The following is a 12873-nucleotide window of genomic DNA, read 5'->3' on the forward strand; positions in this document are numbered from 1 at the left end:
GGCCTCAAGGTGCCCCAGGGGAGGTTTAGGTAGCACATTAGAAACATCTTTTTCCCTGCAAGGGTTCTCAAAGACTGGAACAGGCTCTCCAGGGGGTTGGTTGAATGCCCATCCCTGGAGGGGTTTCAAAGAGACAGAGAAGTGGTGCTGAGGGACATGGTTTAGCAGCTAGATGATGGCGCTAAGTGCCTCATCCAGGCTTTCCTCCAGTGGTGGTGACTCCACCTCCCTGGGCAGCACATTCCCATGGCCAATCTCTCTTGCTGGGAAGAACTTGCTCCTCACCTCCAGCCTGAACCTTCCCTGGCACAGCTTGAGACTGTGGCCTCTTGTTCTGGTACTGGGTGCCTGGGAGAAGAGACTAATCCCCACCTGGCTACAACCTCCCTTCAGGGAGTTGGAGAGAGCAAGAAGGTCTCCTCTGAGCCTCTTCTTCTCCAGGCTAAGCAACCCCAGCTCCCTCAGCCTCTCCTCACAGGGCTGTGCTCCAGATCCCTCCCCAGCCTTGTGCCCCAGATCCCTCCCCAGCCTTGTGCCCCAGATCCCTCCCCAGCCTTGTGCCCCAGATCCCTCCCCAGCTTTGCCCTTCTGTGGACACCTTCCAGTACCTCAACCTCTCTCTTTGAGGAGCCCAGAACTGGACACAGGACTCAAGGTGTGGCCTAACCACTGCTGAACACAGGGGAAGGATAACCTCCCTTGTCCTGCTGGCCACACTGCTCCTGCTGCAGGCCAGGATGCCACTGGCTCTCCTGGCCACCTAGGCACACTGCTGGCTCACGTTCAGCCTCCTGCCTACCGCCATCCCCAGCTCCCTTTCTGCCTGGCCGCTCTCCAGCCACTCCGTCCCCAGCCTGTAGCACTGCCTGTGGCCAAAGTGTAGAACCCAGCACTTAGCCTTATTAAATCTCATGCCATTTGGCCTCTGAGCCACCCATCCAGCCTGGCAAGGCGGCTCTGCAGGGCCCTTCCTTCCCCCTCCCCTCCCCTGGGGAGGAGCTCTGCACCGTCAGGCAAACCCGAGCCTTGCCCAGCTCCTGATTGCATTTTCATTTAACCAATTGATCACACCACAGCTGTTTCCTGAGATTTTTGGTGGGGTTTTTTTTTCCCCCCCTTGGAGGGTGGGGGGTGTGTGTGTGTGCTGCTTTATGCTGCTGTCTGCTGCAGGTTCTCAGCCCTTCTGTGCCCACCGGCTTGGCAGCGCTCTCGCCGAGAACAGTTCGTGCTGAGAGGAGACCTTGGAAGTGCCACACACACACACAGATACACAGAGGATGGAGGGGAGGGGGAAAAAAAGGATGATTTGTGGCAATCCTATATTTGGCACCCAGCTTTTCATCTGAAGCAGAGCCACTTTACACCTGTCTGGCAAGATAAAGGGCCCTAAAATGAGCGTGAGTGGAATTCTTCTGCCTGAGCAGGATACAAAGGGCCTCAGCAGAAATGAATACCTGAGCTTCAAAGCTGCTGCTGGATGGGGGTTTTTGCTCCCACCTCCAGCACTGCCAGGCTGATTTCTTTTTCAGGGCAGGCTGATCTCACTCCCCAGGACCCATTTGAAGGCTGCTCTTGCTTGCTTGAAGGAGGACTGGTGTGTGCTGCTCTCCCCTGCTGAAGGGGCTTAGCTGTTTTCTGGGACACAGATTCCTGCCCACAGGAGACTCTCTCTTTTTTTTTGTTGATGCTTTTCCTGGCCTGTCTTTTTTTTGTGTGATAAGAGCAGCTCAATGATGTCATAAAATCATAGCTGTATAGAAAGGTAGGGGTTGGAAGGGAGCTCTGAGTCTATCCCAGAGAGGCTTTGAAAGGAGATCCTTCTGCCTGAGCCTGGCTGGGAGAGGATGGAGCAGGGCTGGGGAGCAGGACACAGAGATGGCCACATGGGGAACTGCAGGGCTTGGAGCACAGGATCCCAGAATCCCAGCATGGAGAGGGTTAAAAGAAACCTCTGGAGGTCACCTCTGGAGCTCAGCCAGCCCCCTGCCCCAGCAGGGCACCCACAGCACCCTGCCCAGCAGCACAGTGCCCAGGGGGGGTTGCAAGCTCTCCACACAAGGACACTCCACAACCTCTCTGGGCAGCCTGCTCCAGGCCTCCAGCACCCTCACAACAAACAACTTTCTCCTCAGCTTCAGAGGCAACCTCCTGCCTGACACTTGGTGCCCTCTGGCCCTGGGCACCACTCAGCAGAGTCTGGCCCCAGCCTCTTGCCCCCCACAGCTCCTTTAGCTCTTGCTGAACATTGCTCAGCTGCCCTCTGGGGCTGCTCTTCTGCAGGCTGCACAGCCCTAGGGCTCTCAGCCTTGGCTCCTCCCAGAGCTGCTCCAGGCCCCTCAGCACCTTCAGAGCCACCCCTGGACTCTCTCCAGCAGTTCTTGGTCTCTCTTGAACTGGGAAGCCCAGAACTGGACACAATATTCCAGGTACTGCTAGACAGAATAGAGGAGGAGAATCTCTCTTGCCCTGCTGGCCATACTCTTCTTCACGCCCTCCAGGAGACCATTGTCCTTCTTGCCCCCCAGACACATTGCTGGCTCATGGGATATTTGTTGTCCCCCAGCACTGCCAGGTTCTTCTCTCTTGTGCTGTCCCTGGGCACCACTGACAAGAGTCTGGCAACTTCTTGACACTCACCCTTCAGACATTAATAAACATTATTGAGATCTCTGTCTTCTCTTCTGCAGGCTCAACAGCCCCAGGTCTCTCAGCCTTTCCTCACCAGACAGATGTCCCGGTTCCTCCTTCATCCTCATAGCCTCTCTTGGGCACTCTGGTACATCCCTGTCCCTCTTGAAGGGAGGAGCCTAGAACTGGACCCCATACTCCAAATGTCCATGGGTGAGATGTTGGTACTGGAGGCTTGCTAAGTTGAGATCATTGTGCCTGACCCAGGCCCCTGCTGCCCTTCCAAATGCCATGAGGAGGAGAAGGCTCTTCTGCCAAGTCCTTTCTGGGGAGAGCTCTTGGTGAGTGTTATGTGTGAGCAGCAGGCAGTGGAATCCTAAAGGTCTTTCCCAACCTTGCTGGTTCTATTCTAAGCTCATTAAGTCATCAGCCCAGGGAAGGACTTTGGGAGTGGAGCTTCTCCTAAGCCAAGGAGGATCAGAGAATGACAGAATTGAGTGGGTGTGAAAAGACCCTTAGGATCTAGTCAAACCATCAAACTAAGGTCACCAGGGCCTCTAAACCATGTCCCCAAGTGTCATGTCCACATGTCTCTTGAACACCTCCTCCAGGGAGGGTGACTCCACCTCCCTGGGCAGCCTCTTCTAAAGCCTGACCACTCTGGCAGGGAAGACATTGTTCCTCGTGTCCTTGTGCTGTCCCAGCCTGGGGGTGGTCCATGAGGGAGGCTTCCATCTAGTGCTGGGGGCTTTCCTCAGGGAAGGGAGAAGTGATTGTCACTGGTGAGGCCACACTTCATCCTGGGTTCACTTTTATGCCCCCTTACTCCAAGAAGGACACTGAGGAGCTGGAGCAGGGCCAGAGAAGGGCAACCAAGCTGGGGAAGGGTCTGGAGAACAGGGCTGGGGAGGAGCAGCTGAGGGAGCTGGGGGTGTTGAGCCTGGAGCAGAGGAGGCTGAGGGGAGAGCTTCTGGCTCTCTGCAGCTCCCTGCAAGGAGCTTGGAGTCAGGTGGGGGTTGGCCTCTTCTGCCAAGGAACAAGTGACTGGATGAGGACATGGCCTCAAGTCGCCCCAGGGCCCCCAGCTGAGATTTAGGTTGTACATGAAGAACAATTTCTTCTCCTTGAGGGTTATCCAAGCCTGTCCCAAGCTGCCCAGGGCAGTGGTGGAGTCTTCATCCCTGGAGGGATTTCAAAGCCATGGAGATGTGGTGCTGAGGGCCATGGTTTGGGGGTGCCCTGGCAGTGCTGGGTTAAGAGTTAGACTCCATGAACTTCAAGGTCTTTTCCCACCCAAATGATTCCATGATCCTCTGATCTGTTTTAAACAAGGAACTAGATGCTAGTCTTGGTTATGTCTTCAGTGCTGGGTTAATGGTGGGACTCCACAGAGGCTGCAGGGAGGTGGGGGTTGGTCTCTTCTCAGTGGTGTCAGGTGATAGAACAAGAAGAAGTGGCCTGAAATTCTTCCAGAGCAGGTTTAGCTTGGGTATCAGGCACAATTTCTTTGCTTGCAAGAGTGGTCAGGCATGGGAAGAGGCTGCCCAGGGAGGTGGTGGAGTCCCCATCCCACGAGGAGATGTTCAAGAAGCTTGTGGCCACGGCTCTTGGAGATGTGGCCATGGTGGTGTTAGATTGATGGTTGGGGTCGATGGTCTTAGGAGGTCGTTTTCAACCAAGGCAATTCTAGGAGCTTAAAGCTCTTTGCCAGCCCAAACCATTCCGTGGCTCCACGTCAAAGCCACTTTGATGCTCGTAGTGGGGTTAGGAGGCGCCCGCACGCAGCTGGGCTGGGATTTACCCCCGGCTGAGGGTTGTCAGAAGGAAAGATGGGGCTCCCTGAGGGCACTGTGCCACACGACAGCTCTGGCCGGGTTCGGGTACCCCTGCTTTAGGGGGTGGGTGCTCAATGTGGCCGGTCCCGGTGCAGCCCCGCGTTAACCACAGAGGAGCTGCTCCCCCCCCAGCCTGAAGGGTCCGGTCCGCCAGCTCCGCCTCGTCCCCGCCAGGGGGCGCTACCACCCGCTGTAGTTACTCTCTCTCTCCCCCTCCCGGCTCCCCTCCCGCCTTCCCCAGCCGTCGCTATGGTTACCTACGCTGGGTGCGTAGCGGTCCTTACGAAGCTGACGCAGTGGGCGGCCCGCTACAGGCGGGGGCGGCCCCTGGACGGGCGGAGGCGGTGTTAGAGAATCGGGGGGCCGCCGGGCCCCCGGGATGGAGGCGGCGGCGCCGGCGGCGGCTGCCCTGGGCTCGCGTGTGGCTGGCTGCGGAGAGGTGAGGGCGAAGCGGCCGGAGGGCAGGGGAGAGCCTGGGGACCGCCAGCCGGCCGCGCTGAGGGGCTTGCCGGCACCTCTCCTCCGCGGTAGGAGGGTAGGTCCCCGCCGGCCGCTGGGGGAGGAGGCCGCTGCGGCAGGTGCGGGGGCGGCGGCGCGGGGCAGGGGGTGCGGGGCAGGGGGTGCGCTGGTCCCGGCGCTGCTGGTCCCGGTGCTGCTGCTGCTCCCGGTGCTGCTGCTGGTCCCGGTGCTGCGTCCCCCTCCTCTCTTCCCGCCCCGGCGGCGCTTTGCCGTGCGGCCGGGGCAGGTGCGGGGCCGTGCCCGGAGCGGAGCGCAGCGGTCTGCTCTGCCGGGGCCGCGGGGGGATGCGGGGCCGGGCGGGCAGGGCGGCTGGCTGCGGCCGGAGCGGCCTCTTCCCACCGCAGCCTTAGGGCCCCTGGCCGTGGGGCCTGCAGCCCGCGGGCGGCGGAGCCTCTGCTCTCCGAGAGGTGCGGTGGCAGGGTCGGGGTTGGGCTGCGAGACCGGGGCCGGGCTGGCACCCGAGCCCCCCCCCACCCCGGGCCGAGCTGGCTCGGGCTGGCAGCACCGTCCCGCTGCGGGAGGTGGGCGAGGGGCTGCCGGCTGCCTGCGCAGGGAGAAGCTGCTGCCGTGGGGAGGGCTTGGGTGTGCCGCAGGCATCCTCGCAGCCTTTATTCCGCGCGGGGGCTGCCGTCGGAAGCAGTTAACCCGGCGCCCCGGAGCGCCCCGGCCGCCCGTCTCTGCCTGCCCCGGCGGGCGCTGACCGCCGGCCCGGGGCATCCCCGGGGAAGGCTCCTGGGCAACCTGCCGCCTTGTCCGGACAAAAGCTCTATCGCTCCGAGATCTGAGGAGCTGGGAGGCTGCCCAGGGCTGCTCAGCCAGCTCGGTGCCCCGCTCTGGGAGCTGTCACTCGCCCGCTGTGCTCGGGACGGGTTTCGGTCGCCACTTGCGCTATGGGAACGGGGAGGGGATGGAGCCTTGGGGTGCTGAGCTGCGGGGGTGGCTTTTCTTCCCCCTTCCCCCGCCAGCTCCAGGTGGGAGGCGAGGTTGTGATTGCCCAAGATGGACACTGGAGTGTTTGGAAGCGTGTGTGTATGTGTGTGTGCTGGAAGCGAAGCCAATCGTGTGCTGGAAGCGAAGCGAATCGTGCGCTGGGTTAGGCAAGGCGTTGAAGGAACTGGTTCTGAGCGGGGAGAGGGGGAAGGCAAGTGTCACCTCTGCCGAGGTGGGAAGGTGATGACTTGCCTGCCAGGAGCAAACCTCGTGGCGCCTGGGGGGGGGGGGGGTGAGCTGCTGCATCCCACTGGCTGCAATCTTCTGAGTTGAGCAGGAGAGAAGTGCCCGAGCCGGTGCGGTCAGGCTGGGTGGTTTGGGTTTGTTCTGAAGCAGCTGTGGTTGGGAGCTAATGAAATGGCAGGAAGTGGCTTGGGGGAAAGGAGAGCCTTTAATCTCCTGCCGTTGTGACACTGGGCTTCGGGTCGGGCAGGGGAGCGCCTGCCCTGCAGGAGCTCAGCCTGTGATAGGGGAGGGAGGAACTCTCTCTTGGCACCGGCGGGGGTGTCTCCTAAATAGCAAGCAGTATCTGGCTGAAGCTATTTGTTGTCCTAGGTGTTAGCTTTCTGGGGCATGGAAGTTGACTCTGGGTTCTGGAAGCTGCTGATTAGATGGCAGCTCAGCCCCGTGAGCCTGTGACAGTTTGGGTGGGGGGGGAGGGGGTGCTGGCAGGATAGCAGGGCAGGAATCTGACCAAGGGGGGGTGTCAGAATGGGAGCAAGCTTTGTTCAGTGGTGCCCAGGGACAGGGCAAGGGGTAACAGGCACAAGCTGGGACGGGAGGAGTTCCAGCTGAGCGTGAGGAGGAGCTTCTGTCATTTAAGGGTGGTGGAACACAGGCTGCCCAGAGAGGTGGTGGAGGAATTAAACACACACACACACACCCCCCGGGAGTGTTTCTGTGTGGTGTTCCCTAGGTGACCCTGCCTTGGCAGGGGGTTTGGACTCGGTGTTCTCCAGAGGGCCCTTCCAGCCCCTGGGATGAGAAAGTTGAGCAGTGCCTGGTGAATAATGAATGTAGCCTGGAGCTGCTTGTAGCCAAACCACTTTAGAAAGGAGGAAGGCAAATGTCCCCCTTCAAACTTGTGTCTGAAAGGTCTGGGGGTTAGCCTCTCTGCAGGTGCACCCACGTTTGACTCCCTCCATGACAAGCTAAGGAGCCAGACTTAGCCAGGAGGGTCTGAAGTGTGTGTGGTGCAGGTTTGAGCAGAGTTCTGTTCAGCTGCACGAGATCCTCCCTGTGAAATCAAGCCAGAAGCTGTAGGAGCAGGGGGAGGGCTGCTGTAATTCTCTGAGAGCTCTGCTGGTGCTGGGAAATGGGCAGTGAGAAAGCCCAAAGTTCACTCTTGCTGTGCCACCCCTTCCTCTTCTGGCTTCTGGGGAAGGAGCAGTTGTGCAACAGTGTGATCTGAGGCTGAGCAGTGGGGAGAGGTGCTGTTCCAGGGAGGAAAGTGGGGAGGAGGGAATGCTGCTTCCAGTGGCAGTCCACAGTGAACCAGAACAGGTGAGGGCTTGAGCTGCTGCTCCAAGGAGAAGGAGCTGGCAGTGCTGGGGGACAGCAAGTTGCCCATGAGCCAGCAATGTGCCCTGGTGGCCAAGAAGGCAAATGGTGTCCGGGGGGGCATGAAGAAGAGTGGGGCCAGCAGGGCAAGAGAGATTCTCCTCCTCCTCCTCCTCCTCCTCTATTCTGTCTGGCAGTACCTGGGATATTGTGTCCAGTTCTGGGCTCCCCAGCTCAAGAGAGACAAGGAGAGAGTCCAGGGGAGGCTCTGAAGATGCTGAGGGGCCTGGAGCAGCTCTGTGAGGAGCAAAGGCTGAGAGCCCTGGGGCTGTGGAGCCTGCAGAAGAGCAGCCCCAGAGGGCAGCTGAGCAATGCTCAGCAAGAGCTAAAGGAGCTGTGGGGGGCAAGAGGCTGGGGCCAGACTCTGCTGAGTGGTGCCCAGGGCCAGGCCAAGGGGCAGAGGGCACAAAGTGTCAGGCAGGAGGTTGCCTCTGAAGCTGAGGAGAAAGTTGTTTGTTGTGAGGGTGCTGGAGGCCTGGAGCAGGCTGCCCAGAGAGGTTGTGGAGTGTCCTTGTGTGGAGAGCTTGCAACCCCCCCTGGACACTGTGCTGCTGGGCAGGGTGCTGTGGGTGCCCTGCTGGGGCAGGGGGCTGGGGCTGGCTGAGCTCCAGAGCTCCCTTCCCAGCTCCCCCACGCTGGGCTGCTGAATGGAGCTGAAGTGGCTGCTAGCACAGGATGTGCTTTCGGTGCAGCATTCCCTGTGCTCTGTCCACCTCAGCAGCTGAGATGAGATCCCTGACCCCCTGGGTACATCTCACCAGGAGCTGGCACTGTGAGCTGGCACAGTGAGCTTGCAAGGCCTTTGGAGCTGCTTGCTTGTCCCACCTGCCTCTGCTCTCCCCCCGTGGCAGGGTGGCACTTTCCCCCTGCCCTGTGCCAGCTGTGCAGTGCCTGTGTGGGTGAGGTGACCTTTCCTCCCAGGCTGCTGAAGGTGCAGCTGTTCAGGGCTGCTTTCTGGGGCCAAGTGGAACACTGTGCCAGGGGAGGTCTTTGTTTCTGCCTGGGAGCTCAGCTGGGGCTGCCTCACCCAGACAGAGTCACCTGGAGCCCCTTTGGCATCCCTGAGCTGCAGGCAAACCACAAGGGGCTCCCAAAACCTCTTCTCTGACTTCACAGCTCTCCTTAGAGCAGGCTAGGCTGGGCTGGGCTGGGCTAGGCTAGGGTGGGCTAGGCTATGCTAGAGTGGCTTAATGTAGGCTAGGGTAGCAAAGGGTGGGCTAGGCTGGGCTAGGCTAGGTTGGGGTGTTATAGGCTAGGCTAGGTTAGAGTGGCTTAATTTAGGCAAGGGTGGGCTAGTTTGGGGTAAGCCAGGGTAGGGTGGTCTAGGCCAGGTCAGGCCAGGCTAGTCTAAGTTAGCAGCCCCTTAGCACTTGAGAGAGCACAGCCCTGTGTGGGGGACAAGCTGCTGAGCTCTGGGCAGGCAGCTGGGAGGTTTGCAAGTTAGGAAGCTTCCCAGGATGAAGCTAGCAGGGATTCTCTCCTGCCCTCAGCCAGGGGAAGGATGTTTCCTTCTCCTTTCTTTTCCCCTTGCAGAGTCTCATATCTGGGAGGGAAGAGGGAATAGGAATGGAAGAGGGAATAGGAATGGAAGAGGGAAGAGGAATGGGGAGGGAAGAGGAGAGGGAGGGAAGAGGAATGGAAGAGGGAAGAGGAGAGGGAGGAAAGAGGGATGTAAGGGGAATGGGAATGGAATAGAATAGAATTAACCAGGTTGGATAAGACCTTGGAGAGCACCCAGCCCAACCTATCGCCCAGCACCATCTCACCAGCTAAACCATGGCACCAAGGGCCTCATCCAGGCTCTGAGGAGCAGGTTGGAGCTCTGAGGACTCTTCCTGTGCCCTGCCTGTCCCTCTCCCCCTTGCAGCTCAGCACTGAGAGAGGGAGCAGCAAATGATCCTCAGGCCGAGGTGGTGCTGACAGCGATCCAGCAGATGAATAAGCACATCCTGAGCTGGATGCAGCCCTGGAGTTTGAGGAAGTTCCACTTAAAGAGATAGCAGCTGGGGAAGCTGGGGAGAGTGAAGCTCTTCTCATCTTGCTTTGGGCTGGAGCTGCGAGGGAGCTGAGGGGGGTGAGGAGCCGATGCAAGTGCCCTTTGTGCTCTGGGGAGCGTGACAAATGGCCTCTTGGGGGGTGTGGAGAGCTTTTGGGAGGGCTCTGCCGGCCGGGATGGAGGCTTGGCAGTCAGTCAGGCTTTGAACTCAGCTAAGGCGGTGCTGAGATTTCCTCTGCCCTGTGCTGTCCACGCACGGTGTTGGCATTGCAGCGTGGGGCTGCCGGAGCAAGCATCCGTGGCACAGCCAAAGCCCAAGTCAGACTGCTGGGAGTTGTAGGAGCACAGAACAGGGAGGGGAGGGAAGCTGAGAGTCTGTCCCAGGGCACAGAGACAGCCTCTGGGGTCTGCTCCTTGTGCTAACCCTGCTGCCTGCATCTCACTCTGCTTCCCCTGTCCCCCAGGGCACAGAGACAGCCTCTGGGGTCTGCTCCTTGTGCTAACCCTGCTGCCTGCATCTCACTCTGCTTCCCCCTGTCCCCCAGGGCACAGAGACCACCTCTGGGGGTCTGCTCCTTGTGCTAACCCTGCTGCCTGCATCTCACTCTGCTTCCCCTGTCCCCCAGGGCACAGAGACAGCCTCTGGGGTCTGCTCCCTGTGCTAACCCTGCTGCCTGCATCTCACTCTGCTTTCCCCTGTCCCCCAGGGCACAGAGACAGCCTCTGGGGTCTGCTCCTTGTGCTAACCCTGCTGCCTGCATCTCACTCTGCTTCCCCCTGTACCCCAGGGCACAGAGATCACCTCTGAGGTCTGCTCCTTGTGCTAACCCTGCTGCCTTGGATCTCACCCTGCTTTCCCCTGATACATTTGGTTTTGCCTCCTCTGCCTGAAATTCTGGGAGCCCCTTGCTCTTCCCCTGCTTGCTTAGGGGCTGGGTTTAAGCCCTGGTGCTGGCAGCTTGAGCCTGAGCTCATTATTAAACCAGTGATGCAGCAGAGGTGAGCTAAAAAGTCAGCCTCAGGAAGTGCATCAAGGTAAGGGCAAGCCCAGCTGCCAGGCCCTTTGGGTCTCTGGGTCTCTTCTGGGCTAGGGTAGGCTAGGCTAGGGTGGGCTGGGCTAGGTTGGGCTAGATTGGGCTAGGGTAGGGTGGGCTGGGCTGGGCTAGGCTAGAGTGGCTTCAGAGGTGAGCTAAAAAGTCAGCCTCAGGAAGTTCCCCCAAGCTAAGTGCATCAAGGTAAGGGCAATCCCAAGCCTAAGTGCAGGCTGGGTGGAGAGGGGATGGAAAGCAGTGCTGAGGGGGAGCTCAGGCTGGGTGGAAAGCAGTGCTGAGGGGGAGCTCAGGCTGGGTGGAAAGCAGTGCTGAGGGGAAGCTCAGGTTGGGTGGAAAGCAGTGCTGAGGGGAAGCTCAGGTTGGGTGGAAAGCAGTGCTGAGGGGGAGCTCAGGCTGGGTGGAAAGCAGTGCTGAGGGGAAGCTCAGGTTGGGTGGAAAGCAGTGCTGAGGGGAAGCTCAGGTTGGGTGGAAAGCAGTGCTGAGGGGGAGCTCAGGCTGGGTGGAGAGGGGATGGAAAGCAGTGCTGAGGGGGAGCTCAGGCTGGCTGCAGAGGGGATGGAAAGCAGTGCTGAGGGGGAGCTCAGGCTGGGTGGAAAGCAGTGCTGAGGGGGAGCTCAGGCTGGGTGGAAAGCAGTGCTGAGGGGGAGCTCAGGCTGGCTGCAGAGGGGATGGAAAGCAGTGCTGAGGTGGAGCTCAGGCTGGGTGGAGAGGGGATGGAAAGCAGTGCTGAGGGGGAGCTCAGGCAGGCTGCAGAGGGGATGGAAAGCAGTGCTGAGGGGGAGCTCAGGCTGGGTGGAAAGCAGTGCTGAGGGGGAGCTCAGGCTGGATGGAAAGCAGTGCTGAGGGGGAGCTCAGGCTGGATGGAAAGCAGTGCTGAGGGGGAGCTCAGGCTGGGTGGAAAGCAGTGCTGAGGGGGAGCTCAGGCTGCTGGGGCATGAGAAGGGCTGCATGAGCTGGGAGTGTGCATTCACAGCCCAGGCCCAACCATCTCCTGGGCAGGGAGGGGATTCCTCCTCTGCTGAGAGCCTACCTGCAGTGCTGGGACAGCTCTGGAGCCCTCAGCACAACAGGAGGCAGGGACCTGTTGGAGCAGGGCCAGAGGAGGCCACAGCAGTGCTGGGAGGGCTGGGAGGCCTCTGCTGGGAGGCCAGGCTGGGAGAGTTGGGGGTGTTCAGCCTGGAGCAGGGAAGGCTCCAAGGAGAGCTTAGAGCATCCTTCCAGTGTGTGAAGGGGGCTGGAGGAGAGCTGGGGAGGGACAAAGCCATAAAGTGAGAGGGTTCATTGCTCCCTACAGCTACCTGAGGGGAGGCTGTAGCCAGGTGGGGGTTGGTCTCTTCTCCCAGGCAAGCAGCACCAGAACAAGAGGCCACAGTCTCAAGCTGTGCCAGGGGAAGTTTTGGCTGGAGGTGAGGAGAAAGCTCTTCCCTGAGAGAGTTGTTGGCCATTGGAATGTGCTGCCCAGGGAGGTGGTGGAGTCCCCATGCCTGGAGGTGCTCAAGAGGGGACTGGATGTGGCCCTTGGTGCCGTGGTTTAGTCATGGGGGCTGTGGTGACAGGTTGGACTGGATGATCTCTGAGGTCTCTTCCAGCCTTGGTGATGCTGTGGTGAGGGGGGATGGTTTCACCCTGGCAGAGGGAGAGATGCCTTGCAGTGGGGGTGGTGAGGCACTGGGGCACAGCCTGGCAGGCAGGACCTGCAGAAGGGGAGGTTAGGTGCCAAGCAAGGTGCTGCTGAGCTGGAGGAGAGGGCAGAAATCCATCCTGTCTCCTCTCTCCAGATCACTTCTGCCTCTTCCCTCCCTCCTTTTTACCCTTGGCTGTCCTCCTTCCACTGAGAGCAGTGCAAGTCCCTTCCCTCCTGCTCTGGATTTGCTTGCAAAGATGTGAAGCTACAAGATTAAAAGAAGGAGGAGAAGAAGAAGAAAAGAGCTTTGGTTTTCCCCCCTCTGCCTTGCAGCAAGAGCAGAAAATCTGCATGGCAAGCAGAGCCTGCTGGATTCCCAGGGAGTCTTCTCAGGGGCTCTTAACCCCCAAGCTCCCAACCTGGCTGCTGAGATGCAGAGGCTCCTCCAGGCAGGCTCGTGGTCCCCCCACACTCTTGCAGATCCAAGCAAGTCCTTCTCCTTCTTGCTCCCACTGCAGCTTCTGGCCCTCTTGGAGGGGGGCCTGGTCTTCAGGTTGCCTCCAGATCTCTGTGGAGCTGTTGGAGAGTTCATGGAATCCTGAAGGTGAGGCTGGAAGGGAGCTCTGGAGCTCAGCCAGCCCCAGCCCCCTGCCCCAGCAGGTCCAACCT

General features: G+C 59.8%; 1 protein-coding gene across 1 annotated transcript in view; it reads left to right on the plus strand.

Annotated features, from left to right (window-relative positions):
* The first annotated feature begins 4804 nt into the window (after positions 1 to 4804).
* The window catches only part of DAGLA (diacylglycerol lipase alpha), an 89826-nt gene continuing 81757 nt past the window's right edge, over positions 4805 to 12873 (plus strand). The window contains 1 exon segment of the mRNA XM_068170081.1: positions 4805 to 4902. The gene's annotated coding sequence lies outside the window, so the exon portion shown is untranslated.

This window comes from Melanerpes formicivorus, unplaced genomic scaffold, assembly GCF_026170545.1.
Source record: "Melanerpes formicivorus ecotype bairdi unplaced genomic scaffold, bMelFor1.0.p_v2 SCAF_281, whole genome shotgun sequence".
NCBI classification, from domain to species: domain Eukaryota; kingdom Metazoa; phylum Chordata; class Aves; order Piciformes; family Picidae; genus Melanerpes; species Melanerpes formicivorus.